The sequence below is a fragment of the Lathamus discolor genome, chromosome 2, assembly GCF_037157495.1.
Source record: "Lathamus discolor isolate bLatDis1 chromosome 2, bLatDis1.hap1, whole genome shotgun sequence".
In the NCBI taxonomy this organism is placed as follows: Eukaryota; Metazoa; Chordata; class Aves; order Psittaciformes; family Psittacidae; genus Lathamus; species Lathamus discolor.
Genome location: NC_088885.1, coordinates 9,320,083 through 9,347,549, shown reverse-complemented (window position 1 = coordinate 9,347,549; position 27,467 = coordinate 9,320,083). Strand labels below are relative to the sequence as shown.

The 27,467-nt window shown below is 41.6% G+C and overlaps 1 long non-coding RNA gene across 2 annotated transcripts in view; it reads right to left on the bottom strand.

Moving 5' to 3' along the window:
* Positions 1-27,467, bottom strand: part of LOC136007649 (uncharacterized) — a 103,769-nt gene that overhangs the window by 36,998 nt on the left and 39,304 nt on the right. For both annotated transcript variants that reach the window (XR_010609786.1, XR_010609787.1), the window contains exon 2: positions 10,714-10,802. This is a non-coding gene — a long non-coding RNA (uncharacterized LOC136007649). The remainder of the gene's footprint in view (positions 1-10,713; positions 10,803-27,467) is intronic.

Genomic DNA, 27,467 nt, shown 5'->3' with positions numbered 1-27,467 from the left:
AGTAAGCTGTCATCCTATCTTGTAATGAATGAACAAATTTCTTGACATTTAACATCATCCTGATCATAGCATTTGCACAATGGAGGGCTAGGTGAAACAACAAGGATTTATACGGCTCATCATCTAAATAGCTAGATTAGAAGCCTCTGAGAACTTACTATCCTATTTGTCATTACAGTTCCATTTATTATTGTATGACAACCTGTTCACACATAGAGCTCAGTGCAAGCACAGTGCCCTTGTCTTCCTTTTTCTTTACGTTACATTTTATACATCGATTTGAGCGCTCTGCAATTTCAGCCAATTATGTAAAAGCTTTTCCTGATATTACACATATTTCCTTGGGCACTGGTGATCTTCCAAGACTCTTGAGGTTTGCTTGCTTATTTGTAGAGCAAAGGATCAGCTGCTTCCAATTTCACATTTACACTGGCAGGCATCATATCTTAACTCATGGCCTGACAGATGAAGTGTATCTAATATTCTCCCCAAACAGGAATAGTGAGGTAGCAGCAGAGACCTTGCAAGGGCTAGATCAGACAATAACCTGACACAGACATGACATGATATTTTTTCTGGATAAGACAAGTCCCAGGGAGAGGTAATTTCATCTATTTTAAGCAACTTCTTTGAGATACCAGATGAAAACATGGTCATGAGAGATACTGATCCTAATAACGACGTTTCAGAAATCATGAATGCAACTGAGGTGACTGACACTGTTCCTTCATGCTTCATGTTAAAATACTCTTAGTTTATTCTGTCCAGCCACCGTTTCTGCAAGGCAGAAGAGCATCACTTTATCTTAATATTGCTTTTAAAATAAGAACTGAGAACTTCATGTTTCTTCTGAATATAGAAAGTGTCAATATAAATTAATTTTATGGTTCTGTCTGGGTTTCTGTGGAGAGGATCAGTGCTTGCTGCTGTAATTTTAGCCTGGTAAATAGGACACATGTGTGGATGTGGCATTTGCCTACCTGTTCATCTTTTCTCCCTCATTCCCTCAAGGGACTTCTGCTGTTGGTCGATTTCTGGCTGATATGACAGCAAGGCAGGTCCTCCCCCACTGATAGCGTATCCTCACCAGCTTTGGGAAAAATCAAAGTCTGGGTAGCGGAGAGAGTCTGAGATGAGAGCTCAGCTGATGGGCAGAACACATCACAGACATGATGCTACCTCTGCCAGCTGGCACACTTCAGCCATATTCCCTGCAACAGTATAGGCTGTGGGTACTGGTTGGAAGCAACCTTCTAGCATCCTTTCCCACTCGGGCTGTCCTGTGACCTAGTCAGCACTGGCTGAGAAGACTGATGATACCTCAATGCCAGTTAGGAGAATGGACAGACTGGTAAAGAAGCTTATAATGAAAATCTAACTTAGTGATGATGGCTGTGCAGGTACACAAATGCAGGGGGTTTCCAGAGGAAACCATACTTCATTAGTTTTGATGTCCTTCCCAAACTGCCTTTATTTTATATTCCCATGGGCAAAGTTGCCTTAATCTCTTTCAGAATTGTAAATATGGGGGGTGTGTTGACAGTAAAGCTTATAACTTAGGAAGAAAATGAGCCAATTTCCCATTTCTACTTTTATGCAGAGTGAACTAAAACCAGCAATAACCTGACATTTTATTTGATAAACTTCTCTTAAATATTTCAAAGAAACCTGACTTGCAATGGTACACAAGCTGAAATTAGTTCCCTGACAGTCCCTCATGGTATCAGTTTTACTCGGGAAAAACTAATTAAACGCGAGTTCTCTTTGATGCAGGAAATAAATGTATTATAATTGCTCACCCTACAGGCAGCCCAAGTGCTTGACTATACACAGCATATCCATAGCATGACCAGAAACCATTGGTTCTGCCATGGGGTGAGCAGTAGCAAGCAGGCCTACCACCAAACAGAAACCAAATGAGAACTGGTGATCAAGAACTCTTGGGTGCATATGCCACTTTTAATGAGGTTTAGGCACTGATTATTCCCTTGAATATGTAGGTGGGGCAAAGTTAAGAATATGGTCACCAGAGGCAGTTTCTGTACTTAATATATGTGGACTTTGTGGCACTTTCTCTTCTGAGCAGAGAAAGTAACTTGACTAACACTGTGATCCCCTAACAGAAAACTTAAGTTGGGCTCCTTAGATATGAACATGGGCCATAATTCCCCGGCAAAATCAATAGGGCTGCTTTCCTCTATGCTTCACCTTTATGTACACCACATAGCATGCAATTCAACTTACCTGCTTCAGAAGGGCAAAGGGCTGAGTCAGCTCCAGTGGACTGCTTCCTTGTTGGTCCTGCTTGGGATACTGCCTGATAAGCTGATGTTTGCTTACTGTCATTCAGCTTCAGGCAAATCCTGAAATTACCTCCTGTGATAAAATATATGCATCTGCCATTGAACGTAACCGATATATGAGACCAATTTGAAAATCTCAGAGTCACTTCAGGTACAAACATAAAGAGCAAATAATGATTTTTTTCCCCGATTTTTTTTTTCTTATTTGTACATCGTTGATACAGCTTTTGGTAATGATGCATCTATCCTTTTTACTACCCACTTGATGTGTGAGTAAACACAGCACTGACTGAAGCAATAAATAACACCTAATCTCCTGTTAAGAAACCAGCTAGGCCAAAACAAAATGGGTCCAACTACTTCTTCATTCACCCCACAACAGTCAGATTCAATGTCCATTGCCAGCGTGCCTGCCAGAGCACTACTTAGGGGATTATGGCACAGGTTTTTGGGTAATCTGTGACATGCAAATGCCTGAGCAAATTCCTTTCACAAAAGGACAGAAACAACAACTGCAAAGTAAGCACCTCAGCTCATTAACACAGACAAGGGAGAAGTGCAACATGTTTAGACTCCAGGATTTCATCCTGTTAATAACCAGCCCAGAGTAAGAATTGCTGTCAGTAGCTTTCAAATCCTGTGTCTTGTGGAGACAGTGATTAAGGAAAAACCCCACCCTATTCCATTTAAAACCACAGAGAGGAGACAAGGGCCAACAGTACAATCCTTTCCCTTCAGGAGAAAGTCAGGTGGGGGAAAGCAAGCCGAGACTTTTTGGAAGCTACAATGAATTCCAGCCAGCAAAGCAAAGGGCCGTGTTTTGCTCAACACCTTCACTGCTTCAGTTGCTGTCCTGCCTGTCACCTCAGCCTACCTGATCATCACTTCTCTCTTCCTCAGTGTATTACTGGCACACACTGGCTTGCTGCTTGCATTTCCTTTCACCCGTCTCTTCCATATTGCTGTGCCAGTCCAGCCCACTGCCCATCACAACCTATCCCATTTGCAGCCCTAGCATTGCCGCCCTGGAGGCTGACACCTCATTTTCTGCCATCTCTTACCAAGTCTCTTGTTTCAGTTCTGCCTGCCCTTGCTGGGCTCATCCCCACTATTTTACTGCTTCACAGAATCACAGAATCCCAAGGGTTGGAAGGGACCTAAAAAGATCATCTAGTCCAACCCCCCTGCAAGAGCAGGGTAACCTACAGTACATCACACAGGAACTTGTCCAGGCGGGCCTTGAATATCTCCAGTGTAGGAGACTCCACAACCCCCCTGGGCAACCTGTTCCAGTGCTCTGTCACTCTTACAGTAAAGAAGTTCTTCCTGATGTTAACGTGGAACTTCCTATGTTCCAGTTTACACCCATTGCCCCTTGTCCTATCACTGGATATCACTGAAAAAAGCCTAGCTCCATCATCCTGAAACCTACCCTTTACATATTTGTAAACATTGATGAGGTCACCCCTCAGTCTCCTCTTCTCCAAGCTAAAGAGACCCAGCTCCCTCAGCTTCTCCTCATAAGGGAGATGTTCCACTCCCCTAATCATCTTTGTGGCTCTGCGCTGGACTCCTTCAAGCAATTCCCTGTCCTTCTTGAACAGAGGGGCCCAGAACTGGACGCAATATTCCAGATGCGGCCTCACCAAGGCTGAGTAGAGGGGGAGGAGAACCTCTCTTGACCTACTAACCACTCCCTTTCTAATGCACCCTAAGATGCCATTTGCCTTCTTGGCCACAAGAGCACATTGCTGGCTCATGGTCATCCTCCTATCCACCAGGACCCCCAGGTCCCTTTCCCCTTCACTACTTTCCAGCAGGTCAACCCCAACCTGTACTGGTACATGGGGTTGTTCTTCCCCAGATGCAAGACTCTACACTTGCCCTTGTTAAATTTCATCAAGTTTCTCCCCGCCCAACTCTCCAGCCTGTCCAGGTCTCGCTGAATGGCAGCACAGTCATTTGCTGTATTCTTGTCCCATCGTCACCTTTCTCTGTGGTCCCACAGTTTTGTCTTGCTCTTTGTCACCCACCCTCAATACCTCAGTGGTTATCTTCGCTTTCCCTTCTTCTAAGAGAAGGGAAGCTTCTCTTTCCCACCATGATAAAAAGTTGACAAAGATGGAAGTTATTACTTTCATTCACTGCCTGTTCTGGTCAGCCCCATTTGCTGCCTGCCTCCCCTTCTTCTCTTCCAGCAGCCATGTATGCTCTCCAGCCACAGTATCTTTGTTTACTGCTCCACTTGCTGCTTGCTGCTGCTCTCCAAATACAAAAGGACCTTTTTCAGATCTCCTTGACATGCCACAGTCTACCATTACTTATTACCACCATCTCCCTTAACTACCTGCTCTCACCACCTCTCCTCCAGCCTGTTCTTGCCACTGCTTGCTTCATATGCTTGTAAAGATGTCCTTCCTAAGACTTCTCAAGACTGTGTTTCTGGATTGTGCCCTCAACCTTTTCTTGATGCCCATCACCATTTGTCTTCGTTGCTCCCTCCTGCCCTTATCACCTCATTTCAATTCCTGACTTCTGACCACTCTTTAACTTTCATGCTGGACCACAACAGTCATCTCTCCTTAGGAGCCTGTTTGCCTCCTCCTCCTGCTGCCACCACTTCACATCTCTTTTGCACCCTCTGCTCAGTGTGTCTTCTCAAGTCTCTGTCTGCTGCTTAACTTCATCCTCAGCTTATTGCTCCATGTGCCTCCTGCTTTCTCTGCATTGCCCAGAAGCTGCTTTGGCTGTTTGCTCTTCTTTGCTTCTTTCACACTTGTTACCCTGCTTATCCCTTTCCTCTTGCCAGCCTGCGAGATGTGCACCTCTCCCATTGCCACATAGCCTGCAGCCTGCTCTTGCCACATCACCAGCACTTTCTGCTTATCATTGCTACTGTGTTTGCTGGCAAGCCTCCTCAACCTCCTTACAGGCTGTTCTCAAAACTTCCCTTGCCTTAGGCTTACAGCTTTAACACAGCTACCTTTCTCCACTTCCCGTAGCTGCCTCCCCTCTCTAACTCCTTAGCTACCTGCCTTCACTGCCTTTCCAGGCAGCAGTATTCAACTCCATGGTGGGTTGACCCCAGCCAGCAGCAAAACTCCCACACAGCTGCTTGCTTATTCCTTCTCCCCATGGGACAGGGGAAAACAGGAAGAGCAAAAGCTAGAAAACTTGAGATAAGGACAGTTTAATGCAGGTAAATGAGTGAAGTTAATACATGATGACAATTTAATAAGCAAGGGATGGAGGGGGAACCAATGCAAAGTCAATGCCTCACCACCTCCCACAGGCAGACTAATGCTCAGCCAATCACAGGGCAATGGCTACCTTGGAAAATACCCCTCCCTCCTTCCCCCCAAGTTTTATTGCTGAGCATGAGGTTGTAAGGTATGGTATATCTCTTTATCCAGCTTGTGTCAACCGTCCTGGCTGTGTCTCCTTCCAATCTTTTTCCTACCCCACCAGCAGGGAGGGAAGAAGCAGGGTAAGAAACAAATAAAAGCTTGAAGGTGTGCAAGCACTGCTCAGCAATAGCCAAAACACCAGTGTGTTATTAGCACTGGTTTAGTCACAAATCCAAAATATAGTGCCATACAGCTATGGAGAAAGTTAAATCTATCCCAGCCAGACTCAGCACAATTTCCTGACAAAACAGCTGTCCTTTAGTGCCCCATACTTGTCCTCACTCCTTTTAATCACTATGCACTCGTCTCACTCCCTTTCAGCACAGCTGTATCTATTTGCCTTTTTATACCACTTGCCATTATACTTCCCTACCTTCATAGCTGGTCATCTCCCCTTCTGTCACAACTCTGTTTTATTGATCCACTTGCATAATGCTTCCATTACCTGACCATACCTCATTTTCTGCCTTATGTTCTACCCTGCATGCATAGCAGTGGTGGTGGTTGCTGCTGCCCACTCCAGCTTGCTCACCATTAGCTCTATCACCAATCATTTCCACTTCTCTGCATGTATTTTCTCTATCCTGCTGCCTGCTCCCAGTCCAAAAGGACTTGTGGATCTTGTGGAAACCCATCCTTTCACTCTCCTTCACATTGTGTGTTCATTATCCTCCCCACCTCTCATGGCTGAGCCAACATTGCTGTCCCGTTAGCCAGCTGTTCCTTAGGGCCCCTTTGCCACCTCTGCTGCACCCTCCTGCATCACATCATTGTCTTTCCAACTTCACTCTGACTTGCTTCACAGCTTTGTCTTTCCAGATAGTCCTGCCTCAGTCATCACTCTAGCCAGCACTTAATTGCCTCTTCCTACAGCCATGTTTATAGCCTGCTCTCTTGCCTTATTGATTGTTAAATATGCCACCAGTCAGAGGCATTTCTTCTCACTGTTGCGGTTGTTTTAAGCTATTCCAGATGCCAAAATAACCATTTGTACTCTGTTGGTATTTTTACTCTTTTGTCCCCATCCTTCCATCCCCTTCTTTCACTTACTCTCAAAGATTACTTCCCTCTCCCTCCCCTTGCGGTCCCTTGTCCCTCACTCAGCTCCCGACTCCCATTGATCTCTGCTGACATGCCATCACATATCTGATTCACAACCCCAGCCTCTTTTCACAGCTCTGCTTCCTCTGAGTGCTCACTTACTGCCCCATCACCCAAACACTGCCAAGCCTCTCCATGTCACTGTTTGCTGTACTATGGTTGCCACTCTTCCCTCCCCTCTCAGACCTGCTAGCCAGCCACCCCAATGCTGCTGTTCTCTTTCACATGTAGTTGCCTGTCTTGAGCTCCCTGCCATCATACTCCTCCTGTTTACCAGCTCCTCTCCAGTTCACAGCTGTTTTCCACTATTGCTTTTTTCTATTGTTAGTACTTCTGCCAGCTATAGGTGTGTCTCCTCTGCAGCCCACTGCTACTCCATTTATGACCTGCTTTTGCTGTCCCCCTTCCTTTAGTGATCTCTGCTGTACTCACCAATGCCCCTCAAACCTCCCACCCCACTGACAAGCTGCTGTCACTTGTTTCCTTATAGCTGGGTTTATTTCCTGCCTATCCCATTTCTCCTCAACAGCCCCTTGGTGTTTCTGCACCACAACATTACTTGACTCCCTCCTTATCTGCCTCTTTGCCTCCTGCTCTGGCAGTCCAGCTCTTCAAGTCTCCTTCACTGCCCTCTTCATTTGCTTCTCCCACACCCATCCTGCCCCACCTACTCTTCTAACTTCTCTCACAGGCTCTTATCTTTCTTTTAGTCTTACAGCCTCACCAGCACTGCTCAGAGCCCAGCTTACCTCCTGTCTGTATCACTTGGCTTGCCTGTGGCATGCTGGCACCTTCCAGGCTGTGGGGGCTCTCACAGTCCCTTACCATTAGCATCTTGTTTTTATAAGTTCCCCAGCCATGTAACCTTCTTGCCTGCTCAGGACACCACCTGCCTTCTTTTCATCCTTCCTTGCCAAACCTGCAGTGCCTCCCCTCTCACCCCACTTATCTCCTTCCACCACCTGCCTGTGATGACCTATGATTTTCTCAGCTGTTGCATTTACCACTTTCCCATGACATCCCCCCTTTCTTCACTGTCCCCTTTGCTGCCAACACCACCTCCTATATATCCAATGCCAGCCCTTTCCCACACAGTTAGCTGCTCCTTACCATTCACCTCTCAACTACAGCTCTTCACTGCTGTCCCATTTACTACTAGTGGTTCTCTCATCTTCCTCATTTACTGCTTCTTCTCGCTGAGGGGAAGGGATCTTTTAGGTACATATTAATCTCCAAGCTTTGACTGTTCCTTTGCTCTTTTTCATTACTTTGTTTCCCACTTTTTCTCATTGCTTTTCTTTTTGACACCATGATATGCTTGTTCCCATCACTCTCTTTTCCCCTTTCTATTGCTCTATTTATCATCTGGCATCACACCTATTTGTGACTTCACATACATGCTCATAACCTTGGCCTGTTGCAAGGTTATTCAGCCATTAGCCTTGCTGACACTTCATGCTTAACCTTCTCACCCCACTTGCTAATCCTTCCCCAAGATACTCATCACCTTGTGCACCTCCTCTTCCTCCTGCTCTTCAACCTTGTCCCTTCACTACACTTATTCTGCACCTCCAAAGGAAAATCACAGGCAAGCCACACTCTGCTCACATACAGTTGTGTCACCATCCCCTCCCTCACTGCCTGTATTCATTGTGACCTGGTACTGCTGCCTTCCTGGCATTGCTATCTCTGTCCTTGGCAGCATCCCTACCCTGCCACCCATTGAAGCCCTACGTGCATAAAGCACAATTTCTGAAAGCACCCATACGATTTATTTTCTCAAATTCCTCATTTGTAACAAGGCTTTTTGGCTCTCAGCAGCTCAGGTTTCACTGCTAGGCAATGAAAAACCAACTACAAAATACCCTGTGGCTGGATTTTCAAAGTTATTCAAGCATGCATGAAATGGCCTCAGGGGCCCAGCTCAATTTTCAATCACCTGTGGGCCACCTAAGTTGGATTCTTGTAATTTCTCTAGGCTGGTCTTGTTAAAGGCCTAAATACATGTGAAAATTTGGCCACAGATTACATTTGAGACTGAAGGAAAAGAGGAGAATATTCGGGGTTTCTAAACAACATGAATGCTTTTGAAAAATGCACCGCTGGCTTCTGAACCCTAAAATAACTAATTATTGGACTAATAAGTTGATTATAGCAGAGAAGAAACATGACATTTAAGAGCTAAGCGTTATTAGTGAAGGTGTGAGTTTTCTTAAAAGCATTCAGGTCATTGATATCTCCCACAAACACTGCTGAAATGGGCTAAGCTCAAAAGTTATGTTGCACAGAAGATATCCAGGGGGTAGATTACAGCATTACATTAAAAACCTATGGTAACTGGAAGGATCTATTATTTATTTATGTGTCTACAGGAAAAGGAAAACTAAAAATCAGAGGCCAAGCCAGAGCAAACAAGAATTGTTTGAATGAACTACACAGCTACAATGTAACACTGCAAGATTTATCATCCACAAAAGAACAGTCTTTGTATTAAGTATGCCCATTTGTAGCATTTTTCCTGTAAAAGCTTAATATCCATTTTTCCATATGATGTTTTCTTCCAGGGGACAAAAAGAGGGACCAACCAAATTGTAAACATCCAGGCAGTTGGATAAGAAATACATTATTTTGGCTGTAGGAATAAATGGAGGGAGGTTGAGGACAGGCCAGGGGATTATCAATTAAACATATAGCACCTTCGTGGTACCAATCTTAGGACTGAGTAAGGCTTTTCTTGAGAAATGATCCAGGTTCACAACATGCCCTTCGGATTGAAAAGCTCAGAGAAATATTAATGAGACAAAGTCTGCAGAGCTACAAGAAGTTCTTGTTCAATAGTACCAAACTATACCTGCTTTATTAATGCTCTCTGTGGTGGGTTGACCTTAGTCAGATGCCAGGTGCCCACCAAGCTGGTGTATCACTCCTCTCCTCAGCAGGATAGGGGCCAGGGCAAGGGGGGAGAGATGAAGAGAAAATAAGATGGAAAACAAACCTTGTGGGTCAAGATAAAGAAGTAAAACTAGTTTAATAAGGCAAAAACAAAGACTGTACGGAAGCAAGGAAAACAAAAGATTTGTTGTCTGCTTTCTATCAGCAGGCAACATATGGAATACGGTACCAAATATTGGTAAATTTGGGTCAGCTGTTCTGGCTCTGTCCCCTCCCAAGATCTTGCCCACCCCCAGCCTACAGGGGAACGTTGGAGAGAAAGCCTTGACGCTGCACAAGCACTGTTCAGCAGTACCCAAAACAGTGGTGTGTTATTAACACCTTTCTGTCAACCAATACAAAGTACAGCACATGAGGGCTGCTATGGGGAAAATACACTCCATCTCAACCAGACCCAATACATCCTCTTGCTGGGACCACACTATAAAAGAACACTGATATTTAAAAAAGAAAAAGCTTTAGTCTCTTGCTCAGACATATGGTACATAACAACAGTGACGTGATCTTACACAGATATGAATAGACCCAAATAATTCTCATCTGTCTGTATTTATTAAAGTCCATCTGGCGGGCTTAGCTTGGATTCCTCTATAGCAAATAGTATAATTCAAGGATGAATGGTTTGGGACTCTACTTAATAGACAGAGCTGGATTGCCCTTTGGATGATCTGCCATTCTCCAAAAGACAGTACTTGTACTTCTACTTCTCACCTTTATTGGCAATATTCACATAAGGAAGACTTAATAATAGAAGGCAAAAGAATCTGAGAGGGCAAACTCTTATAGTAAGCAGTGATCCAAAAGCAATTGCAGCTCTTCTTCCAGCTAATTCTAGTTAGGGACTGCCATTTCCTCAGTCTCTCCTGCCTGCTAAGCTATTACAGAAATATAATGATGTGCAAATGAGGAGGAACAGTGTGAAAAAGGAGAATAAAAAAGAGGGCACACACCTGTATTAGCAGAATCTTGCTTTGACTATTAACACATCACTTGTAGCTCTGTCAAATTCCAATGCAGGGGTCTTCTCTCTTCGTGGTACCTGAAACAGCCCCAAATTAATTAATCGTCTCTCCCAGTGGATGAGTGAAAGAATTAAGCATACTTTTTTAATAAGCTCAATTTTACTTGGTTATGCAGCTTGTTTTTCTTTCTCGTACTATCTTCAGCAGAAAGTCTGCATCTAAATAAACCTCCACAGTTCAAATCTAAAACGGAAACTGCTGCTCTTTGTATTGATAGTTTCTCCCAATTTAAATACGCTATAATTGACATAAATAGGAATAAGTTACAGAGATAGCTGTAAATGAGTTGTCACTTTGCATGCAGACGCTGTTAGTGTACAGCCTTTGAACATAGCCTAATAATAAGCAGAGCTCCAGAAGTATGCACAAAACTGAAAATAGATCAACCATACCATAAACACGATAGGTCATTGCCCCAGGTGGCTGATCCTTGGAAGGCTCGTGAAGGTGCAACAAGTGATCAGAATTACTGAGCCACTGAATTATTGTGCAGTTTCAAAAACACAACGTACATTAGTGCAGTTTATGTGGTGTTTTAAAGGCTTTTGATACAGATAGAGCGCAACGGGCGTATCTCCTCAGCAAGCAGCTGGCCATTCTGAAAACCGAAATGCTCTCTGGCTAATTAAGAAAAATGATCTATTTTCCTGAGCTTTTCCATTCAATAGAAGCTTTGTGCTGAGCTTATTTTCTATGCAATATTAGCACTATTTGGTTTTTCCCTTCAATCTTTACCAGCAGAAACAATTTTAAGAAATACCAAAAACCCTGTATTAAAAAAAAATCCTCAAATCTCTGTTTCTCCCTTCTGGGATTAAGTTTTTCGGACTTGCAGTTATTATTTTATTTTATGAAGTAAGAATAAAACCAACCTGATGCTTATCCAGCCATCTGGCATAAAAAATAAACTGTAGTTAGAAAGGTCATAGAGACTCTGGGGCTTGAGCACAGAACATTCAGAATATCAAATATGTAAAAATCCAGAAGAACTTATGCAGTGCAAAATTCTTTCAAGCTGTGCACCAAGATGTAAGATTTTTATCAGCTACAAATAGGATAAGCTACTCCCCTACACCGCCATTATACTGCTGGATTTAAACTGGCTATCGTAGCTTAAAGTATTTTTCTCAAAGTAACAATAAAGACAGTATTTAAGATCAAAACTTGAAATATTTCTCTTAGATCTGTAAATGTGAGGAAACCTTTTTCCACCCTCATATATGTATTAACATATAATTAATAATCATATTTATTATGATAGTCAAAAGATTACCTCAACCATTCAGACATTGTGTGAAATATATCCGTATCTTTCGAAGATAGATCCATCATCTAACATCAATATAGGAAATGCTGAAACAAGTGATTTCAGACAGCAGTGAACCAGACCTGAAACATTCCTAAATACAGTTTAGTGATATTACATATATATTGAATAGGCATAACATTTTGTGTGGATGCATTTATGTGAAATACAATCTGAACTCCACTTGCCTTTAGAATAATCTGCCCTCTAATGTAAGAAAGACATTTTCAGGTTTTAAAGTTCTTTAATGTCCTTTAGGAAAAGATAAATCCCCAATTCTGCTTTTACTCCATGCCATGCACTACAAAGCGGGCACTTATTGGTCAAATTCAACCATATGAAAGAGATCTAAGTCCTATGCCCCATTTAACATCAGTTTTGAGTGGTCTTGAACAGGAGCACTTGTTCTTATCCCCTCCTGTGCAGACCTCTCTTTCTGGGGTTGAAAAAAAGCCAATTGTCAGTTGATGAAAGTCAGTAATTCTGAGGCAATTATGGTATTTCCCCATAATTCAAAACTCTCAGTATTGTAGCATTATGCCAGCACCTGTAATGAATGCTCAGAGGAATGCAGAGCTACTTCAGCCACTCCAGCCAACGAGTTCGGCTTTGTTCAGAGCTCTGCTCAGGTGCCTCTATACAAACACCAGTAGTATGGGGAATAAACAAGAGGAATTAGAAATGTGTGCACATCCACCGTGATATATCATTGGCATCACAGAAACATGGTGGGATGGATCTTGTGACTGGAGTGGTGGAATGGAAGGTTATAGGCTCTTTAGGAAAGACAGTCTGGGCAGACGGGGAGGGGTGTAGCTATTTATGTCAATGATAGGCTGTAGAGTATGGAACTCTGAAGACAGCTGATGGGCCAACAGAGAGCTTATGGTTCTAGGTTAAAGGAAAAACTGTGATGTGGGACATGACTGTTACAGGCCACCCTATCAGGAGGACTCAGTGGATGAAGCTCTCTATAGGCAGACAGGAGCAGCCTCACACTCATAGGCCCATGTCCTCATGGGGGACTTCAACCACCCCAATATCTGCTGGAGAACTGTACAGCCTGGCACAAGCAACCCAGGAGACTCCTTGGTTGTGTGGAAGACAACTTCCTCTTGCAAGTAAGAGTGGAACTGACAAGGAGAGGTGCCATGCTTGACATCATGCTCACCAACAGGGAGGGGCTGCAAGCTCTGGGGGAGAAGCTCCCTCACAAAAGCTGCATCAGTGACCTCTGCACAGGACCAACATGAGGGTTGACATTTATGCTGCCATTTATACACAAATGGAAATATTAGAGTTTTGAAGACACGGGGTTTGTGCTTCCTTCTCTACTACTGATACAGGCTGCAGTCAGGAAAATTGGACATTACACACAGAGTAAGAAGAGCTGTATGGAATATGATGTCATGTCACCTACCAACAATTCCTTTGCTCAGTGCTTTCAACTGAGACTGCTAACATCAACTAAGTTTTGAAGTGAAGGACACTACTATGATAATCTGATCTGATCTGTTGAGTCACAGACTGTAGACACTTGTCCAGTAATTCTTCCACCAAGCCCACAACATTTCCTTGCACTAAGTTATACTTGCTTAATATTTCAAATATTGCCTCTAAAGCTACAGAAAATGACCCAGCAAGAACAGGAAGCTAAACAACATTTACTTTGCTATTTTTCTGCCTTTTATCATTATTATAGCTCACTTTTTTTGAAATGGGAAATAGAGTTAGAAGGTAGATTAAGTGATTTTTCTGAAGGTCACAGTATTTATGAGTAAACCACAAAATGAGATGATGTTTTCCACAATCTGTCTTGACACGCAATGCTATTTCTTGGAATAAATACAAGGCAGATTCTCTTCTGTGCTTTAGGATCAAGCAGTATTCCTATCATTCAAAACAGCTCAAAACAGTAACAATAGCCACTCAACATAGTCAAAGTCCTTTATGAGTCACAAACGACAAAACAAGTACCTTTGTGAGCAGCATGGGCAGACTCCATTCATCACAAGTAACAGGTTATCTGAATATTCCACCCTTACTATGCAGGCTGGCTCATTTTTAGTAGCAGACCGCACATTAATCTTCATTCCTTCAGGCAGTGTATATTTTAATAACTCTTGAAGGGAAATCTGACAATAGGAGTCCCTGCTATGCACACATCTATATCCACATACAACAACTGATTAGAAATTAGAATCTTCATTCTGATAATTGAATGAACTCCTTCAATTTTCAGCTGAGGCTTTTTGCATGATTTGTGGTTGACCACCCTTTCATGAACCTCAAACTCTGCTGCGAGACAGGGATTGCGACATACATATTAGAATTACATATTAATATAACTATCTATACAATAACTAAATAATGGTTCATTTTTGCAGTGCTGTAACACTACATAATTACAGTAATAGAATAAGAATGTCATAAAAATTACAATAACACAAGTAAATATGATTTAGTGTGGAATCAGGGCTTTCAACATTCACTCACTCCAAACACGCATTTTTCTTTCAACAAAACAATGTGTTGAGATGGATGAAAACCATCACTGGTGCTATGTGCCATCTTGAAAGCTGTATCTATATGTTTGAAAACAAACCAACTGCTCAGGCGCTCTGTCACTTGCACAGGCTTTTCAAAAGCCTTCCACCTTCGAGAAGTTTTGTAAACTTCCTAAAAGTTTTATTAAGCCTTAAATATTTCCAGCCTCCATTTGAGACTCCCTCCTCAGATACAATTGCATCTTTTGATATAAATGGCAGTTTCACATTTGAAAATATGACAGTATTCACTCTGTATTGTGAGGTGACATGACACAATAGGTATTGAAATCCTAAAAGACAGATTTCATAGATCTAGGATCTCTTATCACATCCCTTTTCAGTTCTTATTTGACAAATGGCTTGCAGATGAGCTCTCCTGAGGAGATAAGCCAGAATCTTTTTATCAGTTCCACTGCCCTTTATAAAGGTTCTTTTAGCTAATTTTCTTTATTATGTGCCTTTTTTCCTCTCAACAGTTTATTAAGCTTTAGCTTTACATTAAAAAGCTTTCAGTAATACTTTGTATTTCAGATAGTCTGAAGAGCTTCCATTTCCCCCATCCCCCCTTTTTTTAAGAGAAGCAATTATTTCAAAATATTTTTCATATAACTTCCTAGGTACATCAAGCAACATCTCCCAAATTATCTCATTGGCTACATTTTTAGTGATAATTTTCATCTTTTTAATGAGGGAAATGCACCACATGCTTTCTCACAGTCTCCAAGACACCTCAGGGAAGGCCATGAACTGCTGCTGCTGTTAGTGATAACATCATGCACCTTTCAGGGATTTATTTTTCATAGAATGGTTTGGGGTGGAAGGGACCTTTAAGCTCACCCAGATCCAACCCCCTGCCATGGGCAGGGACACCTTGCACTAGAGCAGGTTGCTCCAAGCCCCGTCCAACCTGGCCTCCAGCACTGCCAGGGATGGGGCAGTCAAAGCGCCTCAGCACTCTCACAGGGAAGAACTTGTTCCTAATGTTAAACCTCAACCTCCCCTCTGTCAGGTTAAAGCCATTCTCCCCTTGTCCTGTCCCTACAGGCCCTTGTCCAAAGCCCCTCTCCTGGTTTCTTGCCTCTCCTTTAGGCACTGGAGCTGCCCTAAGGTCTCCCCTTAAGGAGCCTTCTCTTCTCCAGGCTGACCCAGCCCAGCTCTCTCAGCCTGGCTCCAGAGCAGAGCTGCTCCAGCCCTCACAGCATCTTTTTACACATTTCCTGCTTCTACATAATGCACCATTTCTCACATACCCGCTTATCGTATTTGGTTTGGCAATCTGTATTACTGCTTCTTCTGCTCTATATGTTAAGTGAGTACAGGCTTCCAGGTGCTGAAGGGGAGTCTGCAGGGGTCTCTGTGAGGGAGAAAGGGACCACCCCATGGCCAGTTCCTGTCTGCTCCAACAGCCTCACAGCTGAGGCCAGAAGATGGGAGAGGGGAGTAAAGGTGTTGTTTTAATCCTTGTCTATTTCTCAATTTTAATTTCAAATGGCAATAAAACTAAGTTTGCCCAAGTCAAGTCTCTTTTGCGCATCACAGTAACTGCCCTTTATCTCAATCCATGAGCTGTTTTTTTTCTTCCCTACCCCACTGAGGAGAGTGAACAATTCAGTGGGCATTTGCTACCCCACCACAACTTGCTTTAATACTCCTCTCCACAGAATATGACTTTGTCAGAGGTGGCAGCAGCAGACCTAGGAGAGATGCTTAAAGGTGGCTCTAATGCACAGCATGTTTTTCAGGAATTGATTTTCATGTGGTGCGAAGTTTATTCCCAGCATGGAAACTGACAGAGCCTCAGGGCCATGAGCATGTTGTTCTGCTGTAGTGAAACCCCATGGGATACCTATTTTTCTAGAGAAGCTGGTTTTAACCACCACAAAACAGTCCCTCTGCCCTCCCTTTTCTCAGCCCTCAACGGGATGCAGGCTTGGCAGCTCTATATTTAGCATGTGGCTCTGGTGAGATACCCAGAACCCTCCTTCGCCCTCCCACCCCCTCACCCCCTCCCCCCCCCCCAACATACTTGCTACAGGCAGTAGAAGATCCTTAATAAAACACTGCCTATTCCCCTTTGAAAACAGCAATTCTTTTACCCTGCAGTAGAGGGATACATATATTGCTCTACTTTAAAGGAAAAAAAAAAAGTCTCACACATACTCACTTTGATTGGTATGTAGAGACAGGTAACAAGGCTGGTCATCTCTGTTTCTTCTTAAGAAAGGCAGTTGCCTCCAGTTTTTAACTCACTTAAAGAAAACCAGGCATATCTTGTGCTTCGTAGTAAAGTTTGGAAGCAGTTTTGTAAGCTGAATAATTAAACAGAGTTGGTGCGGCCGAAGGAAGTTAGGTTGGCATAGTCTGAGAAAGCGTGAGCAGCATCCTTTCAAAAGCCTACATAAATATTACAGAATTGGAGACAAAACTCTGTTTATCCCTAAAGGGAAACAGAGAAAATTCATACCTCCATCCAAACGGAGTTCTTCGCTCTTTCCACAGAATTTTATTCCATTACTTTTGACAGTATAGACAAAACATTTGGGGGAGAAGACAGGAACCAATTAAAATAAATTGAACTATTCTAGCAAGAACCAAAAAACAAACACCCAAAGGGGTACCTGAACTGCCTATTAGAGAACAGCTATTCATAATGTCTGTCTTCACAGCTTCTACCACATGGCCTTGATAAAAAAATCCAAACAAACCAAATCAGAAGAAAATCTTCTCTTTACCACATAACCAAGGGATTCCCAGCTTTTTTTCTCCCCACTTCCCAATAAATACACATGTAATGACTTTTAATATGACTCTTAAAATAAGCAACTTACATGATTTTAGCTAAAATAGGGAAATTATTCCCACTGCCCTCTTAACACATCAAATTATGGGCAGTGCATAATTCTACATTTAAATGTAATTGCCTAGATTATCTTCCTTCATCATTCAGTTCCTACCTATAATTTAAAGAATGAAAAAAACAGAGGTGGGGAATATGAACAATCCCGAGCTTTTAGGCGTTCTTTTTCTAACTCTGGCTGCTCTACGTAAGAACAATCTGTTGAACAGACATATTAGTTGTTTTCCACCATTGAGATTATCCATACAGTCCAAAAATTACACTGCTTGATGAGAACTTCAGTTTGTGGTTTCTTCTTTATGTTTTTGTAAGTGAAAGTCTTACAGGACTCCAAAGAACATGCAGATTTTGTTCATCCCAACTTAATCCAGAGAACATGAAGCACTCTTTTCCAAGGGGCACCAGAGAACTTCAGGATCACAACTGTTGTAGCTCCAGTTAAAGAGAGCTCATTGAATCACGGCTTAGAGACCAAATAATGGGCAAGTGTAAATGTCTGAACTTTACAGGTTTAGTCTGCTCAGTGTGGAAAATCCAACTTCCCAACTCCTTGCAGTTTTTCTCCTCTTGTGGTTTTGGTTTAACCCCAGCTGGCAGCTCAGCCCCACACAGCCATTCACTCACTCACAGTGGGATGGGAGAGAATTAAAAGAGCAAAAGTGAGAAAACTTATGGGTCAAGATAATGACAGCCTTAAGATCAAGCAAAAGCCATGCACACAAAGTAAACCAAGGAATTCATTCATCCCTTCCCATGGTCAGGCAGGTGGTCAGCCATCTCCAAGAGATTAGGGCTCCGTCATGCATAATAGTTACTTGGGAAGACAAAACACCATCACTGAACATTCCCCATTCCTTCTTCCCCAGCTCTATATGCTGAGCATGACACCCCATGGTCTGGGATACCCCTTGGGTTCAGCTGTGTCCCCTCCCAACTCCTTGTGCACCACCAGCCCACTCACTGGTGGGGTGGTGTGAGAAGCAGAAAAGACCTTGACTGTGTGTAATCACTGCTCAACAAAAGCAAAAACATCACTGGGTTATCAGCATTGTTTCCAGCACAAATTCAAACCACAGCCCATACCAGCTACTAGGAGGAAAATTAACTATATCCCAGCCAAAACAAGCACATTTCCCCAGAATAAAGTGGATTTATTATTAATCTGAAAGAGCTCCTGGGCAGCTTCTTTACCAGTTTTGGTATCTGGATCAAGAATTTAGATAAAATATACCATGGGACCTTATGACCAAACCAGTACTCTCAGGGTTTTTTATATACTATCAAAGATTTATCATTTAAAAACATATTTCAGCAAAGAAAGCTGCTCTTTTCAAGAAAGACTCTTAAACTACTAGTTCCACTGAGCTTAAATTATATTTGTTCATTAATATATGCTCTCTCATAACAGACTTACAAGCAGTGATCTCAACTCCAAGCCAATTACCCCTGCGAGCAACCTTGCACCACTCTGAGTAGCTGGGTCAAAATGCTGCTTGGCTTTTGTGAGCACTCCTGGATTATGAATTTCAAGTACATGTAAGGAGTTAAAAACTAATCCCAGAAAGGCATTCAGGTGCATGAGCACACTGTTCAGCTGCATGAGCACACTGTTCAGCTGCATCTTCTTTGCCAAATTAAGGTCATACTTTCTGGTCTTGAAGAGCACTGAATATCCTTTTGCAGGTTCTGATCATTAAGTATTAGACTTTCTTAAAGAGATACCTGAAATGCCAACTACACTGGGAGACAATTTTACATTGTCATTCCTAGCAGTGGGCAGTGCAAGGCAATGTGGTGGGAATGAGGGAAGAGCTAGCCTTGTTTTGCACATGTTTTAGCCTCACAGGTAGTTATCCAGGTACTACATCCCCCTGCCTTTGAATGAAAACTGTGATAAGTATTATTTCCGTCAGTAATAATGCAAGACAGAAATTACTTAGTGCAAAATGCTTCTTTCAGGAGAGCCTCAAGCTAGCGCTCCATTCAGTAACACTACAAATGTGAGATATGAAGCAAAGTAAACTCCATGCATACACTGTCTTATCAGTAGGTTACATTAATGGTAGAAAGAACTTAATACTGTATGAAAATAAAGAACAATCATTGAATCTATCCATAAATATTCCTGTCACAGTCCTCATTTACGCTCATCCTCTCCTATTCCAGCAGTGAAAAGACATCTTACAGCAAGCAGTTCCTGACTACTAACTTGCTTTCTGTCAAGTAGTTTGTAGTTACCAATAATCTCATGAGACCACTCACACAGTATAGAAGCCTGGGGGTCATCAATAAGTTCCAGAAATTAATCTGGCCTCAATAAAGCATCTTTGCATGACACAAGAGAAAAAAGCCCAAATCAATAGGGAGAATTTGAGGAGAGCTTGGCAAGTACAATCCCATTTAACAAAGGACAATGAAGAAACCCAGTATTCCAAGAGCCTTCAGATATATCCAAACAGCATTTCTAATTAGCCAACAGTTACACCTCCTCTGACATCCGGACTCATTAGGACTTCATCAGGACATGCTCCTGGCTTAGGGCAGATTTCAGCAGAATATAACACATGCACATGTTGTCCCTGCAACACAGAACTCAAGTCCTGGGTTACATGTGACATGTACATACATGTGACAAACACAGGCAGCACTTATTAAAGAAACAGCATAAGAAGCTTTATGGATATGCAAAAAAAAAAAAAACATAGGCAAGGATTAATATGATTCAAAACTCCAATATTTGGACAAAGAAATCAATTGCTGGATCCTCAAACCCATCCTGGATTTTTACTTAGAGTCGAACTGTTGCTGTTAGGAAAGGTCAAAACAGAAAGCTGATGTGGCTGCAAAAATGTGTTCACTCTGTGCCCTGAATTCTCTGTGCTGTGATTTTTAGATTCTTAACTCCCAATTCTCCCCCCTAACAGGAAGCTCATTTAGTTGTTTCTAAGAAAACATAGCTTCTCAGCAAGCTGCTATTTTAACAACGATACTGCTTTTCACGACACAGTTTATTGCGAGAGTTGGCAACTCTGCAAACTGAGGAACTGCATGGAGCTGTGCTTACACATATGCATATTAACAATGGGGCTGTGGTTTTCTCCTGTTGCCACAGTTTCCAAGCATTGTGCTGTAGAGGAAAGGTTATAGTTCTCTGCATTCACACTTGCATTAGAATTCAGATAGGCTGTAGGTTGCACTTGATTTGCTTGAAAAACAGCAGAAATATCACATTTCTGGTCTTCTTGTCAAGAATTCTGTGCTCATGCCAAAAGCAGATCTTTCTAAGGTTACTGTTTAGAGATGTAACATCAACAAACGTCAGAGGAATGTTCAGTATCCTTACATCCATTTTATTTTCCTAAGGAAAAAAAGAATTCTGACTTCTCAGCACAATAATTTTACTTCACAATAGTTTATTGTTGTCTGTGTGTAAAATTGTATAAGTCTATATCCAATAATAAAATACATGTAACCATTTCAAGATCAACAGGTTAAGCTGTCCCTTACTGTAGATTTATCATCCCTGTTTTTATGTCTTGTCACAGATTGCTGAACTGACAGTTGTCAGAAGCCTTTGAACTCTTCTAATTCCCATACTGACACCATATTCCCCAAGTGAAAATCTTATATTCAATTGTGGCACAAACTCTGAGGAGGAAAAATGTTTATGATTTACAGTAAATATGATTATTACAAGTCACAACGTAGAACGCATTGATCCAACTGCCTCACGGATGCCATGGCTATCCTACACAATACTGCATCTCTCATCCCAAAGATCTGACCTTTTAAAAAGCGAGTCCCTTGTCATCATTTTCTGTAAAAGAGATGGGTTTTTATAAGGCAGCTTAAGGCCTTTCTGAACCTTCACTGCCAAGTTTAACTGAAAAAAAAATAAAACTATTTCTCACACATCTCCTCAAGGAGTTTATGCTTCTCCTGGACTTCCACTGATTGTGTCATTTAAAATGAAAAATGAGCTGAGGCCGAGCACAGCTTTTTTGCCAAGAAAAATAGCCAAACAGGCTCCAGCCTTTCAGTTAGTGACAAGAACAGCATAAGGATATCAAGGAGTAAATTTTTAAAGGACTAGATCTTAAAACAGATCAACAGGACTTCTCACCTGAGCTAGATGAGAATGTGCCACCTCAGTCCTTGAATACAACTCCATCCAATTAATATGGGGACCACGTAATTTAATCCTCTTCAACATGTTATCAAACCCACGTTTTACAGGTAATTAGATTTCTTATAAGTCTCTGCTCCATTGTAAGAAGGAACCTAACTAGGGAAATATAACAGGATAGGGCAATGACAATGTCATGTGGCTAGAGGAAGCTGGCTGACACATGGCAGACTGTATTGGTATGAAGGACAAAAGTAAAAGAGGAGAATGATAGAGCAGTCACATACCATTCCCCTGAACTACTTACTGCTGCAGAAGACCTGCAGGCTTCCTTTTCTGGATGGTTGCTCAGCATCCTAGGACCATGTATTTCAAATTTGCCAAAGGCAAAATATGTTACCCAGAGAGGTTACAGAGGTCCCATCCCTGGAAACAGTCAAGGTCAGGTTGGATGGGGCTCTGCAAAACCTTGTATAGTTGAAGATGTCCCTGCTTGTTGCAGGGAGGTTGGACTAGGTGACCTTTAAAGGTTCCTTCCAACCCAAACCATTCTATGATTCTATGAAGTGAAAGCAATTGAACATATGTTCTATTTGAAGAACTTGGACATTTTCCACAAACACGGAAGAAAACAATCAATATTTAGGTTACATCAGTGCCAGGCAGCAACACTGACAATATTAAGGATGTAATCTCAAGTGGAAGAATATAAAGGCTTTTCACAAGAGTACTGTAGCATTGCTAGCAACTATAGGTATATTTGTCAAACAGCAAAAGAATTTTATCAAAGTACATGCTATAGCTTTTCATGGTTCTCCTTACTAGATTGGTAAAGAAAATTGTAACACAGTGGAGTGGAGAACAGCTTTCATCTAAATAACAACTAAAAATCTTAAAGATTAAAAATCCTTTTAGCACAATTTCCCTGAAAAATGGGCCTTTCCACTTAGACCATTTCTGCACAAACATCTGTAATTAAGACTTATCTGAAGAGAAACTGCTTTAGCAAGGACAAAATTGGGATATCAAATTTTTAGTTCAATATGTAGGCATCAAAGCAGTTTGCTTCCCAGAGCAGTTGCCCCATTTCATCTGGAGACAAAATAGAATGCAACCTTATTTTATAAAGCTGTAAACTTTATAGTGGTGATAATTTTTCCTAGGACAACTCCAAATAATGATCTAGATTAGCTAAGCTAAAATTTTATGATTGCCTCCTGAAATAAACCTGACTATCAAGCTGTAGTAGCTTGAATTTATAAGTGTTCTTTGTTCCATTTACTTTACCGTATCAATTGACTGAGAAGAGATCTTGGATTTCTAGCCTCAGCTGTTGCAGACCACTCTACCTGCTTCACAAATATCACACAGTTTTTAAAGATCCATGTGCCTCCTCATCATGTGAGGCTTTCAACAAAGACATTTCTCTCAAATTATATTGCCAGTGTTTAAGACTAATTATGACATTGAGTGTTGCCATTAGAGACTATCGGGAGTCTATTTCCTTAATATACAAGACTGAAAATGGGCACATGTTGTACAGAACTAGCCAAAAGCAGCAATCAAACTTGGAGAAAACATACTTTGCATTAGACAATATACATGCACTAGGAATCCTAGGTGACAAAGAAGTATAAATAATAAAGATAAGACTGGTTAAAATGCTTGAGTTGAATAGAGAGGTGCATAAGCAAGCTCAGACTGCAGCTGAATAGACACTCAAAAATGCTGTATGCAACTATTAAGAGCACAGGACATTTTGCTTGGCTAAAGCACTAGAAGAAAACAGAATTATTCATTTCCTTATAAAAGAGCTGAGGAACAACCATATGTGAGGTGAAAAAGAAACCCCAGCTACTTAAAGTAGCCCTAATGAGCCATGAAATAAAGTGACAGAATAAAATAGGCAAGTAAATAATGCTGACAATCCCTAATATGGCAGGTACGTGCATACGAATTTGGATTTAATTGAAAGAAAAAGCTTACAAAAGGAGCAGAAAGGCACATGGAAAACAATACTATAGGGCAGTAGTCTGTACAGAACAAAAAAGATGGGAGCCTTCTGCAGTCTAATGAAAAAATAAATGTACAACCATTTCAGCCAAGAAGGAAACAGCACATTTAGCATGAAATTAGACATCTTCTTGCAGTTGATTCAATGAAAGATTTCTAGCTGATCCCACATTATGAAGGAAGTTAAACTATCCCAAACATACCACATTCAGAACACTCTTCCAACTGTCCTGTATAGAGCAGTGGAGCACAAAATATGCTACCCATGATGTAATGCTGGCTCAGCTTATCCTCCAAGGAATGAGGCTGTTAGGTGACATGAGGGAAGTTTTGTTCTGTTGCTGCAAAAAGTAAAAGACTAGAGATGTTTTCAACAGGCTGAAACCACTTCCTATATTTACTGGGGTGTGAGATGAGCAAGAAGATGCTAATGTGTGAATCAAGTGCTCGGGATAAAATATCAGCTTTATCTTCTCTTCCCTATGCGTTGGGCTTCCAAGTCATGCCATCTTGTCTCTGTAAAAACCCCACCCTTTATTCTCCAGTTCCCAGTATCTTCACCCTCAACAGCTCTCTGCCTTAGTTTCCTTATCTGACCTTAATCACATCTGCCTCCATCACCTTCTTATATGTTGAGCTTATGTCCCCTCTGTATCTCAGTTTAATCTGTTCCTCCTTAGGGCTAAGGGACAGAAAACATAGGAGAGGCGACATCTTGGCCCACAGTTCCCAAAGCTGCTTCCACCTCAATGCAGGCACAGTTCTGGGAAAAAATCCCTTTCAGTCACCAGGGCTCACACCTGGACCACTCGTAGTCACACAGGAGCAGATAGTTTGGGGCAGTACCATCAGGGCAAACACTATCAAGTGGGCCAGGGTGTAATGAGGACAGATCATCTCTGGAGAAATATGGTGCCCTGCTGAAAAAGATTGTTGATCATACTCAAAGCCTTTTAACACAGCAAAAAGCAAGTTCATGGGAACAGAGAGAACATTTGTGGGTAATGATTCACCACCTCAAGTGCTGGCACTAAAACATGGGGTTTGGGGGGTTGAGAGAAGGAGAAAACACTGTTGTGGCAGTTCTTAAAAATATTTTCAGATTCATTCTTTTGAAGCAAACATGGTATTCCCTTTCCCTTAATCATCCTCTTATAAATAGCTGTGCATGTTGGTCTGAAGCTTTCACAAAGTATTGCTGGATACAAGCAGCCGCAGGCACATGGCACAGCGAGGAAAACTAACCTGAGGAGTTTACAGCTGATAAAATCCTCAAACATTAAAAGCAAGGTTATGGGAGACAAATCAGGCTGCTCTGTTAACTAGGGCTAGGCTGTGCCACCCACAGCCACACAGATTATGCAGAGGACACCCACAACATGCTGTCTCTCAGGGTCTGACTGATGCTTTCCTGTTCTGTTATTCTCTGAAAGAGAATTAAAACCCAGTCAGGCTGAAAGGAACCTTTTACTCTGTGTATGAGGGGAAATAACAATAACTGCACAATTCATAAAAACCTTCCAGTGTGTATATGCACATGCATGCCTTCACTGATAAATCCAAAAAGGAGGTAAACATAGAAGAGTCATTAAGTTGTCTTTTCCAGGAGAGAGAAGAAATCTGGGTGACAAGTTTATTGAAGCATTTTGCAGGAATCCAGGATAGCATTCAATGTACACAGTAAGTTCTTATTAAAGGCTGCATTTCACCATAAACAGCAATTTTGGATGACAATGTTGCGCATTCGTCATCAAACGTTACTGTTGTTTGCAAACACCAAGAGGGATCCATCTGCCATTATTTTTTTACAATGATATAAATAAGAATATTTAAGTAGAAACACATTTTAGATACTAAAATGTATCAGTCTGAACAACGTAAGGCAGAGAATCAACATCAGGTAAAATCAAAACCTAAGCCTGAAAATACAGCATTTTTAAGTGACATTTAAGGCAAACAGGAAATATTTGTGTGAATAAAGTCTATTTGGATAATAAATTTAACATACTTATTACTTCCTAATTAAGAGACAGAAAATGTTCTGTGGAAATCATTTTGAAGCAAAATATGAAAGCACCTGCTTTCCACAGATGACTTTGCCAAGAAAAAGGGCATCCAAACCCACAGCAATTCAATGTGAATAAGCTGCCACTATGCTACAAAACAGTTTTAGCTCGACTATTACAGCACGCAATCTGTCCTATGGAACAGGACTAGGAATAGGAAAGGGGATGATATATCATGGGAAATACTTGAGCAAACTGGCTTCCAATGGAAGGGGGTACAGATCTCTGGGTGCAAATCTCCTTGTGTGACCCTAAACCACTCATTTCACAATACTCCTCAAGAGCATCCTTCTGGTGTTTCAAGATCAGCATTATTTTCTTTCTTTGCTGAAGTTGGTGTTTTCTATGAGAAAACGTCTTCAGAATTTCCCACTCTGACACTTTGAGGATAAAAAAAGCCAGTCTCTGGCTATGTAGCTTGTGCTCTAATCATAAAGCTTGACAGTAAAAGCAGCTGAGCATTTCCCAAGCCATGACGAGATCTCTTCCTTGCAATCAGTGGAAATAAAGTATCCTTCATGGATCGCTTTCTTGCAAAGATCAGTCAACAGATCATTTGCATAGACTTGTAATAAAACTTGCAGCTGACATGTATAAAGCAGTTATTCTGTTAGTCTGTCATTGAGGAGTACTGGGTACCTAATTGGCTTCACAAAATAGCTACTTAACTGTTGTCTGGGTGATGATTCAGCATTTCAAGTGATGCTCTGAAAGCAAGTTGGAGTCAGTAGATCCTTTCATAGCTTCTATTTTCCAAGAAAGCTACTGCACAGACTCCTCAAGCTTTACCCCGTATTCTCTCCCACAAACAGGATACAAAACTCTAAATAAGACAAAGCACAGTCTACATGTACAAAACAGATTCTCCTCCTTCTGAAAGCACAGCTACTCCAAGGTGAAAGTAGTACAAAAAAGGATGCTTTCAAATCAGTGAGGATGTACTCTGTGATTATGTGCTTTGGGGCCTTCTTTACAGCAGCAGTTCAAACTCCAAGCATGAGAGGGATTACAAATGTGCTTGCTACTGCAGCATGTGTTTGCCAATTAACTGCATCTAGCTGTTCCATAAGAAATGTACTGCCAAAATATTCAAAAGATATCTTGATTTAGCTTAAGGCCATGTTTCTTACTTCACAGAAGACTGCAAAAACTTTAGCTTTCAATGCAATTAATAAAATATCAACTTCCATACATACACACAAAAAAAGAAATGACTCCTGGCTGTATACATTATTCCATTAGGTTCTAAGCCGTATCCCATTATCTAGCCTGCATATTACATCTTCTGCAAGTGACAGTGGTGTTTAAACACCTAGGCAAGTTCTTACCTTACTGGAAAGTATCCCATCAACTAAGTAAAACAGTATATTACGGTGAAGCAGTGAAGCTTGCCCTCTGCTACTTTATCTTTGCATTGTCAGAAAAGTCAGAGTGCAGTTCCCCCCAGAGAAAGAGTTACAGTCACAACTGTTTGCTATAAAGGACTCTGCTATTACCCCACTGATAGTAGAGAGCAAGAAATACTACAGAATTAAGGCCCTGAGAGAAGTTACTCCCCTAATAGCAGAAGAATTGCTGTTACCTTCAAGTCTAGATGTGCTTCTGTCTTCACATCAAAATCATTTTCTCCTATCTTATCTTCAGAAGCATCAACTGGCACATTCTACCTTTTGCTTCTGATTATAGATGAGAACTGGAAGGAAGAAGACTTGAGCAAATCAACTTCTCCACAGTTCTTGAAAAGAAAGGGATATTACAGATAGTG